This window comes from Pezoporus occidentalis, unplaced genomic scaffold, assembly GCF_034315485.1.
Source record: "Pezoporus occidentalis ecotype Australia unplaced genomic scaffold, CSIRO_AGI_Poc_V1 ctg5, whole genome shotgun sequence".
Taxonomy (NCBI): Eukaryota; Metazoa; Chordata; class Aves; order Psittaciformes; family Psittacidae; genus Pezoporus; species Pezoporus occidentalis.
Window position 1 is genome coordinate 3851871 of NW_026915835.1, and position 13388 is coordinate 3865258.

Consider the following 13388-nt stretch of genomic DNA (forward strand, 5'->3'; position numbering starts at 1 on the left):
TTCACCACCCTCACAGTAAAGAACTTCATCCTTATGTCTAACTACTCCGCCTGTTTAAGTTTAAACACATTAGCCCTTGTCATATTGCTACAGTCCCTGATTAAAAGTCCCTCTCTGGCATCTTTGTAGGTCCCCTTCAGATATTGGAGGGCTGCCATGAGATCTTCACTCAGCCTTCTCCAGGCTGAAGACTCAGCTTTCTCAACCTGTCTTCATATGGGAGGTGCTCCAGCCCCTGATCATCCCTGTGGCCCTCCTCTGGACTTGCTTCATCAGCTCCCTGTCCTTCTTATGTTGAGGACACCAGAACTGTACACGATGCTGCAAGTGAGGTCTCACGAGAGCAGAGTAGGGTTTGCAGAGCCAGTATGAAGATGTTGCAATGATGAAAGTGCAGCAGACCTGCTCTAGATGTACTACACAGCTGGGTTGAGGGTGCATCAAGAAATTCTTCATCTTTTCATTTTTCAACACTGCAGTTATTTCCGTGCTCTGTCTGTTGTTTATTAATCTCCTGCAATGGGCTTGCATGACATTTTTTCTGCTTAGTTTAAAATTCTTTTGCAATGATCAGCCTCTTAAAAATTCATGGCAAAATCACTGGAAAATTTTCCTGAAGCAGAACTCTGTACTGCTTTATGAAATACTTTGTGCTCACCTCATTTAATAGTCTATGAGTTTAAATTATAACCTTTCTTTAGGATAGAAGGGCATGTCATATGTCCCCCTGTTTCCATACTTCTGCTTTCATACAATGCACAACTTACAGCTCCAGGGCCTGATAAGCTAATCCATGCTTTGGGCAGAACCAGTTTCATAAACCTAGCGTCTAATTTAAACAGCTAATCTGGCAAGGCTCCCCTAAGTACCAGTGAAGAGAGAGAGTTTCTTCAGAGCAACTGAGATTACTGCTCTGATTTTTCCTCAGGACAAGCTAATTTTTAACTGCAAGTGAATCATTACTGTATTTACCTTGGGTTACTTAGCTGTGTACTTAGAGTTACCATAGTGCTTACCTATAGTCTGAACATACTGAATCCCTGAAGATGTAAAATCATTAAGAGAGTAAGGAAAATGAAGGTTTGATGGCTTCGTTTCCCTAATAGCCTGCTAAAATACCTTTAAATAAACACTCAGAGAAAATGTATTCTAAAGCATATTTATCCAGAGATCTGCATGGTCAGTAGGGCTTTTTTTTTTTCTTTTTTTTCCCCATTTATTCAGATAGTTTTTTTCTCAGAAGCTTTGGGATAAGACAGAAGAAGTAATAGGAGAAAAAAAAATGTATTTTTATTCCACTGGTGCAGCCAAAGAGAAAAAATAAAAGATGTTGAGAAAGTAAATGGAGGAACAGAGATTAGACGGTGAAGATTCAGGATATGAGGAGTGACGAAAGGGAAGGAAACAGAGTAGATGGGAGTGAGAGCTTAAACAATGAACAGAATCGGTATGACTGACTTGTTCCATAAGGACAAAACACTTCTAGCTCAGTTGCATATGAGCTTGGTTAACCTGCTTTATTTCTCTAAGCAATTTCTAGATTTGTCTTAGGGCTGTTATTGATCACAGCTAAGGAAAATATGGTCCACATGTTGCAAAAATTTGAAGACTCTTGCTATTGGTAAAATAATAGGCTCAGAAACTACACTGTAGTGAAAACCCAGAAATAGCTGTAAATAAAAACAAGCAGAAATGGCTGTGCTGAAGATGGGGATCTCTGCAAGATTCCTCTCCCAGGATTTTCTCTGAATCAGTCTGTCATGAGGATGGGCAAGTTGCATTTTTACTCCACCATACTTTTCTCAACATCTCCATCCTTTCCAAGAAATAAATGAACAAGCTTTCAATCAATAGATCTACAGGTTTGTAACCAGGTGAATGAAAACCCGGTTAATAACCATGAAGGATGACAGCTGAAGTTTCTCCAGAAGCTTCTGCTCCATTTCCTCTGAGTTTAAGTTTCTCCCATATGGTTGTAGTGAGGCTGGAGAGAATGAAGACTTAAAAAAAATAGGAAATGAAGTTATTTTTGTCCCTATCAGTGTACAAGGCACTGATGCTCATATATGGAACAGAGAAGATTTGGGGTAATTTGAGGGGCAGAACTGAGAATAATAGCTTCAGACATATCTAAAATCATTTGTTGTTTTGCAAATGCTTGGACATTTAACTCAAAACATTTTTCAAGCCTCTCCGCACACATAAAAGAATTGTCTCCTGTTCTGATACATTTGACTCAACATGCATTCTCAATTTTCTTACAGTTGTTATATAAACAGCTTCCATTTTGATTTCTCTGTGGCTTTAATGTAACACATTTATTTTAGTTTATGTGTTTATGGCAAGCTATTAAAAAATAAAGTAACATAAAAACATTATACTAAAATCTAAAGAAAAAACATTCTTTCTGTGAGGGTGTGCCATTCACTTTTCCGACTAGCTACTGCCAGTGAATTACAGGTGTTCTAAGCCATCATGCACTCCTATTCTTATTGCATATTTGCTTCATCTTATTTTCTTTCACTATTGTAGCTTTATACAATAAAGTGGCCATAGGTATGCAGTGGGGCAGTAGAGGCAAGCCAAAATGAAAAAATGAAGGTTTGCGATAACTGAATTATTTTGATGGCTCAAAACTCTGGTTCAGTGTTAAAATATCTTTGAAAGAAATGCTTCAATTTACCAAGAATTTTAATTTTTCAGATTAAAAATTGTATTTTTTTAATTATAAAAATTTAAGTTTTCAGCTCCAGATTTAATCTAACACATCTCTGATGTTCAATCTGAGCTGTAAGAGGCCAGCGTAGTTGCTGAAGGTATAGCGCTGTTCTGCTCCAGGGACCCAATTTGGCATGGCTGTCTGTTGCAGACCTGTGCTGTGTGGACTCTTAGACACTCTGGAAGATGTTTTGGAATTATCTGCATTGCACTCAGTCTCATGCTACAGCCAAACTGTGTTATCTTATGCCAGATTTTGATAAAACAGTATTTTACATCATACTTTTAAAACTCTATTAAAACGCTTTACATTTAATGCAAATGTGTGAATCTTAGACAGAAATACATTGTCTTCCTTACTGCATTATGCTATCAACAGCTGGATAACATTATCTAGTAAGCACTAAGTTAAAATCTCTGTGAAATTTCAGTCTTTCCAATGCCTTTGTAAGGGCACTTTATGTGCAGCATGTGCATTATTTGTTTTCTGTTGTTTTTTTTTTTTCTGCTATGTTCTTTGAGGTTGCCTGTGTCAAGTCAGTAAAAACCTATCACTTCCTTTCATCCCTTTCAGTGCTTAGAAAAGGGCACAGCTCTCTCTAGACCTCCCATACAAAGGTGTCTAAAATAGAGTTGATAAAAAGAACATGAGGTGGAATCCCTGCTATCAGCCATAACTTTTTTTTCTTTTTTTTTTTTTGCCCGAAGATGACAGTAGAAATGGTCAGTTCAAGCATGAAATTTTACCATGTTCTTTCTGCTCAGTTTCTATTTTTTAGTTTTTCTTTTTAGCTATGAATTATGCATATCCACATTACAAAATCTATAGCAGTGGACATCTGATTTCTAATGCAACCATCATCACAAAATCAGATGTATTGTATAGAAGAAGTGATAGCAATATTGTGGTCCAGTTTCAACTATAGCTTATACTTCCACCTATTATACAATTATATCTTTGTAGGTTCATCTCCTCCTGTGTTTTATAGAAGAGTTGCGCTTAGACTTCTCCGTTATATTCAGAAAAAAACCCCAACCCACAAAAAACTTTATTACCAAGACACATATGTGGAAAAAATTAGCTATAAACTATACCAGAAATTAATCTTGTTTCCAGTGATTAATTCTAGAAAACACTATAACTGGTCTTTTACATTTTTAATACAAAAGTAAATTTAATTGAAAAAAAAAAAGAAAAAAAAAAGGAAAAATCCACTTGTCAATAACAGCATAAGAATGGAAAAACTAACTAACTGGTTTATTTCTTACACCAGCACAGATTCGTTAGTCTGTATCAATTATCCCTAGCTATTGTGCAGAAATTCAGAACCTTTTTTTTTCTCAAAGTGAATGTACTGATATACAGCTTTGTCTAGTTAGGAGTCTGATCTCAATTTACATGCTCACAGCTAATTTCATGTATGAAACATTTAAATATTTAAATAAAACTCATCATCTAGCCTCACTAATGAGAAGAGAGAGATGTCTTTCTAGTTGCTTAGACACCTCTCATATTGGGAAATGTTCTCTGCAGAAACTGTAAGCAAACTGGTTATGCATGCACAGACATATACGTGTGTATGGAGAGACTGATTTTTATACATACACACATTCACATGTGCTCAAAGAATTGACCAAAAATTGACATATACATCCTAACATTTTTTCCAATCTGACAGCGCCACCTTAAAAGCCAGGAATACTGGGAGACTTACTGCAGTAATGTATAAAGGGAAGTCTACTTTGATATTTCACATTGGTGTGATGCCTAGAATTATGTGGACCAGAGTCTCCCTCTGGGTGTCCTTGTTCTATGCATCTTTCCCCTCAGCTGTCTTTCCTCCTCTTGTACATCTACCTGTCCCCTTCCTCCAGGTGCCTTTTTCTTTTATCTTGAACTTTCTAAAGCACAACAAGACAAACTGTGTTGTTACTCAGCTGGATATTGCTTGCTATATCATGCACTCCCTTCCCACTGTTGAATCAACACCACAACATAAAACTTTTTTGGGCAATAGAACTACAGCACTGAAGTTATGAGAAACTGGCAATATATTACCCATTTGCAGAGGTAACAAACAAGTCTAAAGGGGTTTCCTCCCTCATGAAAAAAAATCCTTCACCCAACTTGAGCAGGGCAGGACAGTGCTTATTCCCATGCTTCATAACTTATTGAAGGCTGCACAGCCCTACTGATGTAGACTGGAACTGTATCAGCCTGGTGTTAACAGCTCCCACAGTTCATGAATCAGCCTGAAATCATCCGGAAGCAAAAACACTGAAGCATTTCCAAAAAATTTCAAGACTTGGCAGTGTTGCAGAAAGGAGTGTAATGAGTATGTAATGAGTGCTTGCATATGTGTGCCACTGACAGTGAATGAATTTTTTTTTTTGTTAGTCTGTAACAGCCTGAGAATATCTTTGTGGTTAATACTGTAGTCTGTGGTAAGTAGATATGCAATTATGCTTAAAGCGTTATTCATAGGTTGAATTCAATCTTAGAAGCTTGACTAAAATAGTATATGCTTCTGAAAACATTGTTAAACTGTTTTTTTCAGTTAAGAATACCTAGTTTTTTGCATTGTCCCACTGAAAGCTTTATACTGAACACACTATTCCTTCCACATGTCCTGGTTTTGGTTGGGATAGTTAATTTTCTTCCTAGTAGCTGATGCAGTGCTAGGCTTGTGGCTTTAGTCTGAGAACAACACTGATAAAACACCGATGTTTTCGTTGCTGCTCAATAGCACTTACCCTGATCAAGGACTTTTCAGTCTCTCATGCTCTACCAGTGAGGAGGAGTACAAGCAGCTGTGAGGGAGCTTGTCTCTTCTGTGAGAGACAGGACTCCTGACCCAAACTAGCCAAAGGGGTATTCCATACCACAGCACGTCATGCCCAGTATACAAACTGGGTGGATTCACCCAGAAGGGGCCAATCACTGCTTGGGTCAAGTGTTTTTTTGGGAGAGGGGATGAAAGGAATATCTCTCTTTATGTCCTATTATTATAACAATATTTTGCTTTTATTTAAATTATTAAATTGGTCTTATTTCAACTCTTGGGGTTTTTCTTCTTTCTTTTTTTTTTTTCCAGATTCTCCTCCCCATCCCACTAGGTGATGGGGGTTGGGTCCCAGCAAATGGCGGTGTGGTACTTAGCTGCCAGCTGGGCTTAAATCACAGCATCATGCAAGTATAATAAGAAGGTCAGAATTTTCTCTTCTGTTGGGAATTATATTGATAAGCTTTCATATTGAGATTACATTCAATTTGGTAGTATAATGATATGATCTTATTTCCATGTTGCCCTCTGCAAACCTCTCTGCTCAAATTTCTATTTTTTCCATCTTGTGATGCTTCTGAGATATTTATATACTGTTGCATTTTTATCACACTGTTTATGTCCTTGAACACTTACCTTTTCTTGCAGCTTCATGGAAGGACAAAGCTTCTGCCACTTTATGTGAAACCAGAATGGTTTATGTGCAAGAAAGGTAACACATTCTTAGCTGAGGAAATGCTTTTCTCAGAACAATTTTCAATGTATAGCTGCAAATATTTATACCTCTAACCATAGCACTTGCTAGTACCTAAATAAAGTTAGCCTATTGATTTAGCAAAAAATCTTTCCCAAATTTATATAATTTCAGTAAACCCAGAGGTATTCTTTTGCCTATAAAAAGAAAAATAAATAAAAAATCAGCCCATATAATACTCAAAGCAATTAGAAAATGGCCTTTGAATTCAGAATACAAAGACCATCATTCAAAACACACTGAAACTAGAATCATTAACCCCTGAGGGAAGTGGTTGAATGGATGAAGACTACTTCACAGAGCAATTGGATACATGAAGCATGAAAACATGACATGGTATTAATTAGAAGGACAACACCACTGAGTCAAAAACACAGTGGTCTTGAATTGCTGATTTGTTATCTTGTGTCTATTGCTTTTAATAAGCGTTACAGGATGTTCAGGATTTCTTGTTGCTTTTTTCTCTTAATTATGTAAAAAGAATGCAAGATATGCTTAAAAGAGTTTGCTTTCCTGAATAAAGGACTGCCTGTGCCCTAGCTCTGACATTCATGCCCCTAGGAATACATTAGTGATGGATTTAAGCACTGTTTATTGACATATGTTGTAAACTGCTGTATTATTGTCTCAGACTATTTGATGTGTAACATATTTTTCTTGGAGTTGGTGAGCCAGATATCATGCAATATTAATATTTTCACATACAGGAAAACTATGCAAGCTTGTTGAGAAATACCAAACACAGATGCACATAAGCCATAACTTTTTTCAAACATATCTATATTAAAAAAAAGAAAAAAATCCTGTATATGGCAGAAAGTATCCGTGCCTTTTGAATATACATCTGTAGCAAGTTACGTATATAAAATAGTGATGATAAAGTCAGTAATTGTTACCAGTAACAATAGTTTTCATAGAATCATAGAATGATTAGGGTTGGAAAGGAGCTTAAGATCACCTAGTTCCAACCCTCCTGCCATAGTCAGAGGTGGCTTATCCTAGACCATGTTGCCCAACATGACCTTACTTACCGCTGGTACATACTCATAAAGGAAATAAAAAATAATTAAAAAAAAAACCTATAATAAATGTTAAAAAAATAATATAAACCCCACCTTTAATAAAGCACATTAATAAAAGAAATAGTGTAGAACAAAAGCGATAAGCATTTATGTCAACATGGTTGTTCTAAAAACATTTATTAGGAAAAGAGCAGAAAAGATGGGGTGAATAAAAATAGCTGAATGCCAGCCGAGAATGGGTCAATGCCTCAAAATATCAAATTTCCTTCTCAACTGAAGTATACCAATGAATTAATGAGAAACAATTAGTAATTGCACATAGGTACCCATAAAGAGAAGCAGAGCACTCAGCCAGTATGAATCAGTGAAAAAATGCATGATGTGTCTTTGTTTTAAAAGCATAGACAGAATTCTAATTCATTAGAAAAAAAAGTCACACTTAACCATTGAACAGTCAAAATACTTTTATTCTGATAAATTTTGCTTTCACTTACATGCAGATAAACCCATTAAATTCATCTGGGATTTGTATGACAGGTCATGCCAGAATTGGCCCAATAACCATAACTTGTTTACCCAGGAAAAGAGGAAAGTCACAACATTTTCTTCTTGTAAAGTTGTCCCTGTTCAGACTCTTTAGATGATTGGTATTTGCTTAATCTTAAATACTTTGCATAGTCAAATATTTATTTTAATTTAGTAAGTGAAGAACATTCTCTTTGCTATGTGCTGTTACATTCAGAGATAGCAGAAGGCCTTCCAAAGAAAAGATGCACCTTTATTTGTCTTTCAAATACAGCTCAACTTAGAGCATTTATTATAAACAATAGACTTGTGTTTGACTTCATGTGAGGGTTACATTAACATCAGTACTAAGGCTTTGAGGGAGCATTTGAAGGTCACCAGAAAGAAAACAGATACAGATTTTTTATACTTCAGATTTTATTTTCCTTTGGTGTAATACAGGATGCCTGGCTACCTATGTTGAGGAGAAGATACAAAGCTGGGATACAAAGGTTTTACAAATCAGGAATAAGCCATATCAGCAGGCTTGTACTGGAAGCTTACGCAGTGCCTGTTTACATTATGTCTGTCTTTAGCCTGTGATGCTTTTTCTACAGAATTTTAAAGCAGGACTTTATCTGACATTTCATCCAAAGTCCAATGTCTGTCCTTGGAAGAAGGAGCTAACTGATCCTAGGGAAGCAGCAGACCGCAGGGTTATTACAGCTTCTGAGGCACAGTTGTTGATCTATAGGATCAGCTTCTAATCTTTCCTACTCAGTGAAAAAAAAGAGTCAACCAGGGTTCACAGAATATTGTGTAGCAGATCACCTCTCTGAGTAGTGTTTCTGGCCACCAGCATCCTTCTCTGAAGGTGAGAAATCAGTGACTGTGAATGCTTTTCTTGTTCCACTTCCATCTTTTTCTCTCCTTGATAAGCTGTTCTAACCTACAGGGATTGCTAACTTACCTTTCAGCCATTTGCTGAATGACCTACAAAAATATTTTAAAAAAGTAGAAATTAGGTTATAAACTGGTTCTTATCACAGTATGTCATGCTGGTAATTTATTACAGGATAGAATAAACAATATGCTGGAATTTCTCTTTGGAAATAGCTTTGGAGTTTTCAGTCTTGTGTCCAAGCTCCAGTTTTACCATTATTAGTTCTCTGGAGAATTTTTCATTTATGATTGAGAAAACGTTCTTTTCCTTCTAACAACAACAACAAATAATAAATAAATAACAAAAATAATAACAGCAATAATACAATAATTGCTTAAAGTATTGAAATAAGATTCAAACTCATGAACTCAAACTAGGTCTGTATCGATTTGTTGCACTAATTTAGCTGTGAAATTGAGCAAATTGTTATTTTTTGTAACTCAGATTGTTCATTTGTAAAACAGGAATAATAAAATTACTTACTTGATATGAACTTTTCAGGTTTAATTACTAGTTTTAATGGCCCTTGGGTGCATTGGATGCTGTGTAAGTTGCAAAACACTATTGTTCGCATTTGTCTTCGCTGTCATGGGAGTTTCTCTGCTTTCGAAGTCTTACAAATGTGAATTATACTTAACAGTAACAAGGCCCATACGTTAGATGCAGTCTGAGGAAATATACTGTAGCAGTTGTTACCAAGAGCTATATTTTATGTCACTGGATAGATTTAGATATAGAAATCTGGAATAAACCCAAAAGTTTTCTTCATAACAGAATAAAAATGGTGAATAGCGTATTTTATTTCTGCAGGTGTGTGAAACTGGCTGCAATATTTTAGCATTCCATGGCATAGCCATATACAAATGGAATAATATAATTCGTGGTATTCAGATCAAGATAAAGTATCATCTAGATATGTCACTGAGGTAATTTTTACAAAATGGTTTTATGTCAAGTATTCTGAAAGCCAAAGCTGTTAAACCTGCAGTCTTAATTATCTTGTCCAGCATTTGTGTAAATCTTTCCTGAGATCATTAACTAATGTTCATAATGCACTACTGAATATTATAAACAGCTTTCTTTTCAAGGGATGACTCCTTTTTCCATGAATAAATAATCTTGCAAATTCTATGTATTTGTTCACTGGGAGACACATTAAATGAGCACATGGGTGCTGTCAGTTGCCTTTGTAACATTAGAAAAATCTACCAATCCTAACAAATCATTTTCATGTGTTGCAGGTGCTGCATATTAGAAGAAAAATGGTACTTTGATGTTCTTTAATTAAAGTTTCAATTTCTTTAGTTATTATTCTGAAAAGAACTGGATTACAAATTCTATTGATGAGTGTCCTGTCAATAGTGTCCTGTCAATAGTCAGAAACTATTGATCATCACTATGGCAGTGCTACCAATATCTGCACATGCGCATGTGTGATACATGAGTGCCATGTGCTGTCTTGTAAGTTAAGCCTTACAGTTCACAAGGTTCAAAGCTTTCCCTTCACCACAGAATATCTTCTTTAAGTAATCCTTTTCTTCTTTAGCTTAATCTTCTTTCTTTCCCTTGTTGAGTCTGTCTTGCTTTGTGCATTGTGAGCTATTTCAATAAACTGAAATGACCTCAATGAGAATAAGCTTAAATTGGTTAAACACTTCCAGAGACAGCAACACACTCAATTTTATGTCTAGCTTCTGAAGAATTAAATTGACATTGTTACACCACCTTCTTCATGGGTAACACAAGGACTTAAAGCATCAATGAAAAGAAAAAAAAAGCAAAACAAAAGCAAGGGGAACACATTTTAGCAAATATGCAAATCTATTAGTATTATAGAAGGGTATTACTTTGCTGGAAATTCATATTGACAGAAAAACTTAGAAGTAATTGGCTTATTACAATTCCCTGTTAGCATGAAGACCGTTTTTACATCTGGGGCTTATTAACACCTAAGTTTTGGTGCATCAATGTGGTTTCCATATTCGTTTTTAGTTCACAGTATCATAGAATCAGAATCTCTCAAGCTAGAAGGGTTCCATAAGGATCACTGAGTTTAACTCCCTGCTCCTCGCAGGACTACCTAAAACTAAACCATACAACTGAGAACATCATGAAGAAAGCCAACCATATACTGGGCTGCATCAAAAGGAGCATGACCAGCAGGTCAAAGGAGGTGACCCTGCCCCTCTACTCTGCTCTCAGGAGACCTCACTTGGAGTATTGTGTACAGTTGTGGTGTCCTCAACATAAAAAGGACATGGAACTGTTGGAACAAGTCCAGAGGAGGGCCACAAGGATGATCAGGGGACTGGAGCACCTTCTATACGAAGATAAGCTGAGAAAGCTGGGTCTGTTCAGCCTGGAGAAGAGAAGGCTGCATGGAGACCTCATAGCAGCCTTCCAGTATCTGAAGGGGGCCTATAGGGATGCTGGAGAGGGACTTTTCATCAGTGACTGTAGTGATTGGACAAGGGGTAACAGGTTAAAACTTAAACAGGGGAAGTTTAGATTGGATATAAGGAAGAAGTTCTTTACTTTGAGGGTGGTGAGGCACTGGAATGGGTTGCCCAAGGAATCACAGAATCACAGAATCCTAAGGGTTGGAAGGGACCTCAAAAGATCATCTAGTCCAACCCTCCTGCAAGAGCAGGGTAACGTAGAGTACATCACACAGGATCTTGTCCAGGCGGGCCTTGAATATCTCCAACGTAGGAGACTCTTATCCACAAATACGTATGTATAATCAGGATTGCCCCATCCCAGCTGCAGAGTTCTGTGGGTGGTCTTGTTAAATTTCATGATTGGTGATTGTCCAGCTATCTAGTCTATCCAGATTTCTCTGTAAGGCCTCTCCACATTTGATGGAGTGCATCCACGTGGAGCAGTGAGTCCTGAGCAAGTTCAGAAGTTCAGTCATTTTATCATTAGTCAGTTTGTCATTCAATCAGTTTATCAGTTCCCCCCGCAGCTGCAGTCTTTCAACACAGGGGTCCAGGGTACTCAGGGCCTGGTATTAGAGACAGAGGCAAAGGCGGCATCAAACATCACCGCTTTGTCTACATCCTTATATGTATGGTCACCACCCCCATCAAGTAACAGATCAATATTATCTGTAATCTTCCTTGTGCTGTTAACGTATTTAAACATTCTTGAAAGAAAATAGGAAGCTAGATTACTTTCTGTTATTGCTTTACCAGTTAGTGACTGTAAATATATGCATTAAAGTGTTACTACAATGAAGGGGCTTAGAGGCTTATTCATTCTTTTGAAAGCCAAAATCTAACTCATAGGAACATCTGACATCCTCATAACCTCTATGCATGTAGAGTCCAATCTCCAGTTGAGCTGTGTCTACATCCATTCTCATAAAAGATTTTTGCAGGAAATCTGTTCTCAGGTTCTTGTTCTGTAGCAGGTCTGGCAGCAACTGTTAAGAAGATTCCTGCTCTGGTGGGGCAGCTGGGGCTGAGATGGGGATCTTGGGCCAAGGGCAGGGTGGTGAAAGCCTTAAGGGGTTCTGGTCACAGACAGTGAGTGCCCCCACAGATTACGAATTTTTCTGCTGTTAAATTAACAGAAAGTCTCAGGAGTGATTTTGGCAAGTTAACACTGTTCCCTGAATTTTCACCAGGCTGGAGAATTAGAGTGGGCTGAAGATTGTGGATTGTTTACAAGTGGCCAACCTGTTCAGAAAACAACATTATAGTCATATGGATTATAGTGTAAAAACTATAGTTGTCCCATGCCAGTCACTTCAGTGCCAGAGAACAGACTCAGACATTTAACTTATCAGTGTAGACAAAGCACAGCTGTGTTAGGGCACATTTGAACTGCTGATGGCAGTACTCTGTACAGGCAATGGTGCTCATTCAGGTGTTCAAAGCAGTTCAGATGACACACTGTGGAGCCAACTAACTCTTAACAGGGATTTATCAGACTAAATGCCTTTATCTCTCCCCTTCCCACTAATAACTGTTACAGCTCAGACCAGGACACCATCCAGTGCAGAGTAAGTACCTCTGATTTTGTGGTGTTTCAGAGGTCTCACAACAGTGCTCCTTCCCCACATCTAGATTGGATTTACCCTGCAGTGAAGCCTATGATTTAAAAGTACTGATAGGTTGATAGTGTGGATGAGATTCATGTGGTTTGATGAATATCTCAGCATTCAGAGCAGTCACCTTCAACTTCATTTGTAGTACTAGAAGGAAAGAGAAAATTTTGACTGCAATTCATCTCGCAGTAAAGTATTTGTCTAAAATAGATGAGGAGAATAGTGCTCACTTAATTCTTTTTTTCTGTCTTGATATGTATAAAAGACCCAAGTGTGACTAGTTCAGAAGTAGGTGTACAACACAGTAATCTAAATATCAGCTAGATGACTTTCACTATTTTTTGTTGTTGGCTTATTCCTAAGTCTTTATTTTTAAATGTAACTCATATTACCTGATGAGTTCCAAAGCAATTCTGCATAGCTATAATTAATATCATTATTATGATAATTATTTGCAATCTCCACTAAAATTAGAATGCTGTATAATAATGCAGGTCACCATATGTCTATGCTTCTGAAAACAGGAAGAATTCACTCACTTCCATGCTAAAGGATCTTCCAGAGTGTTATGAAACTATAGCAGTAAATTAAATATAATCTGAGCTGATTT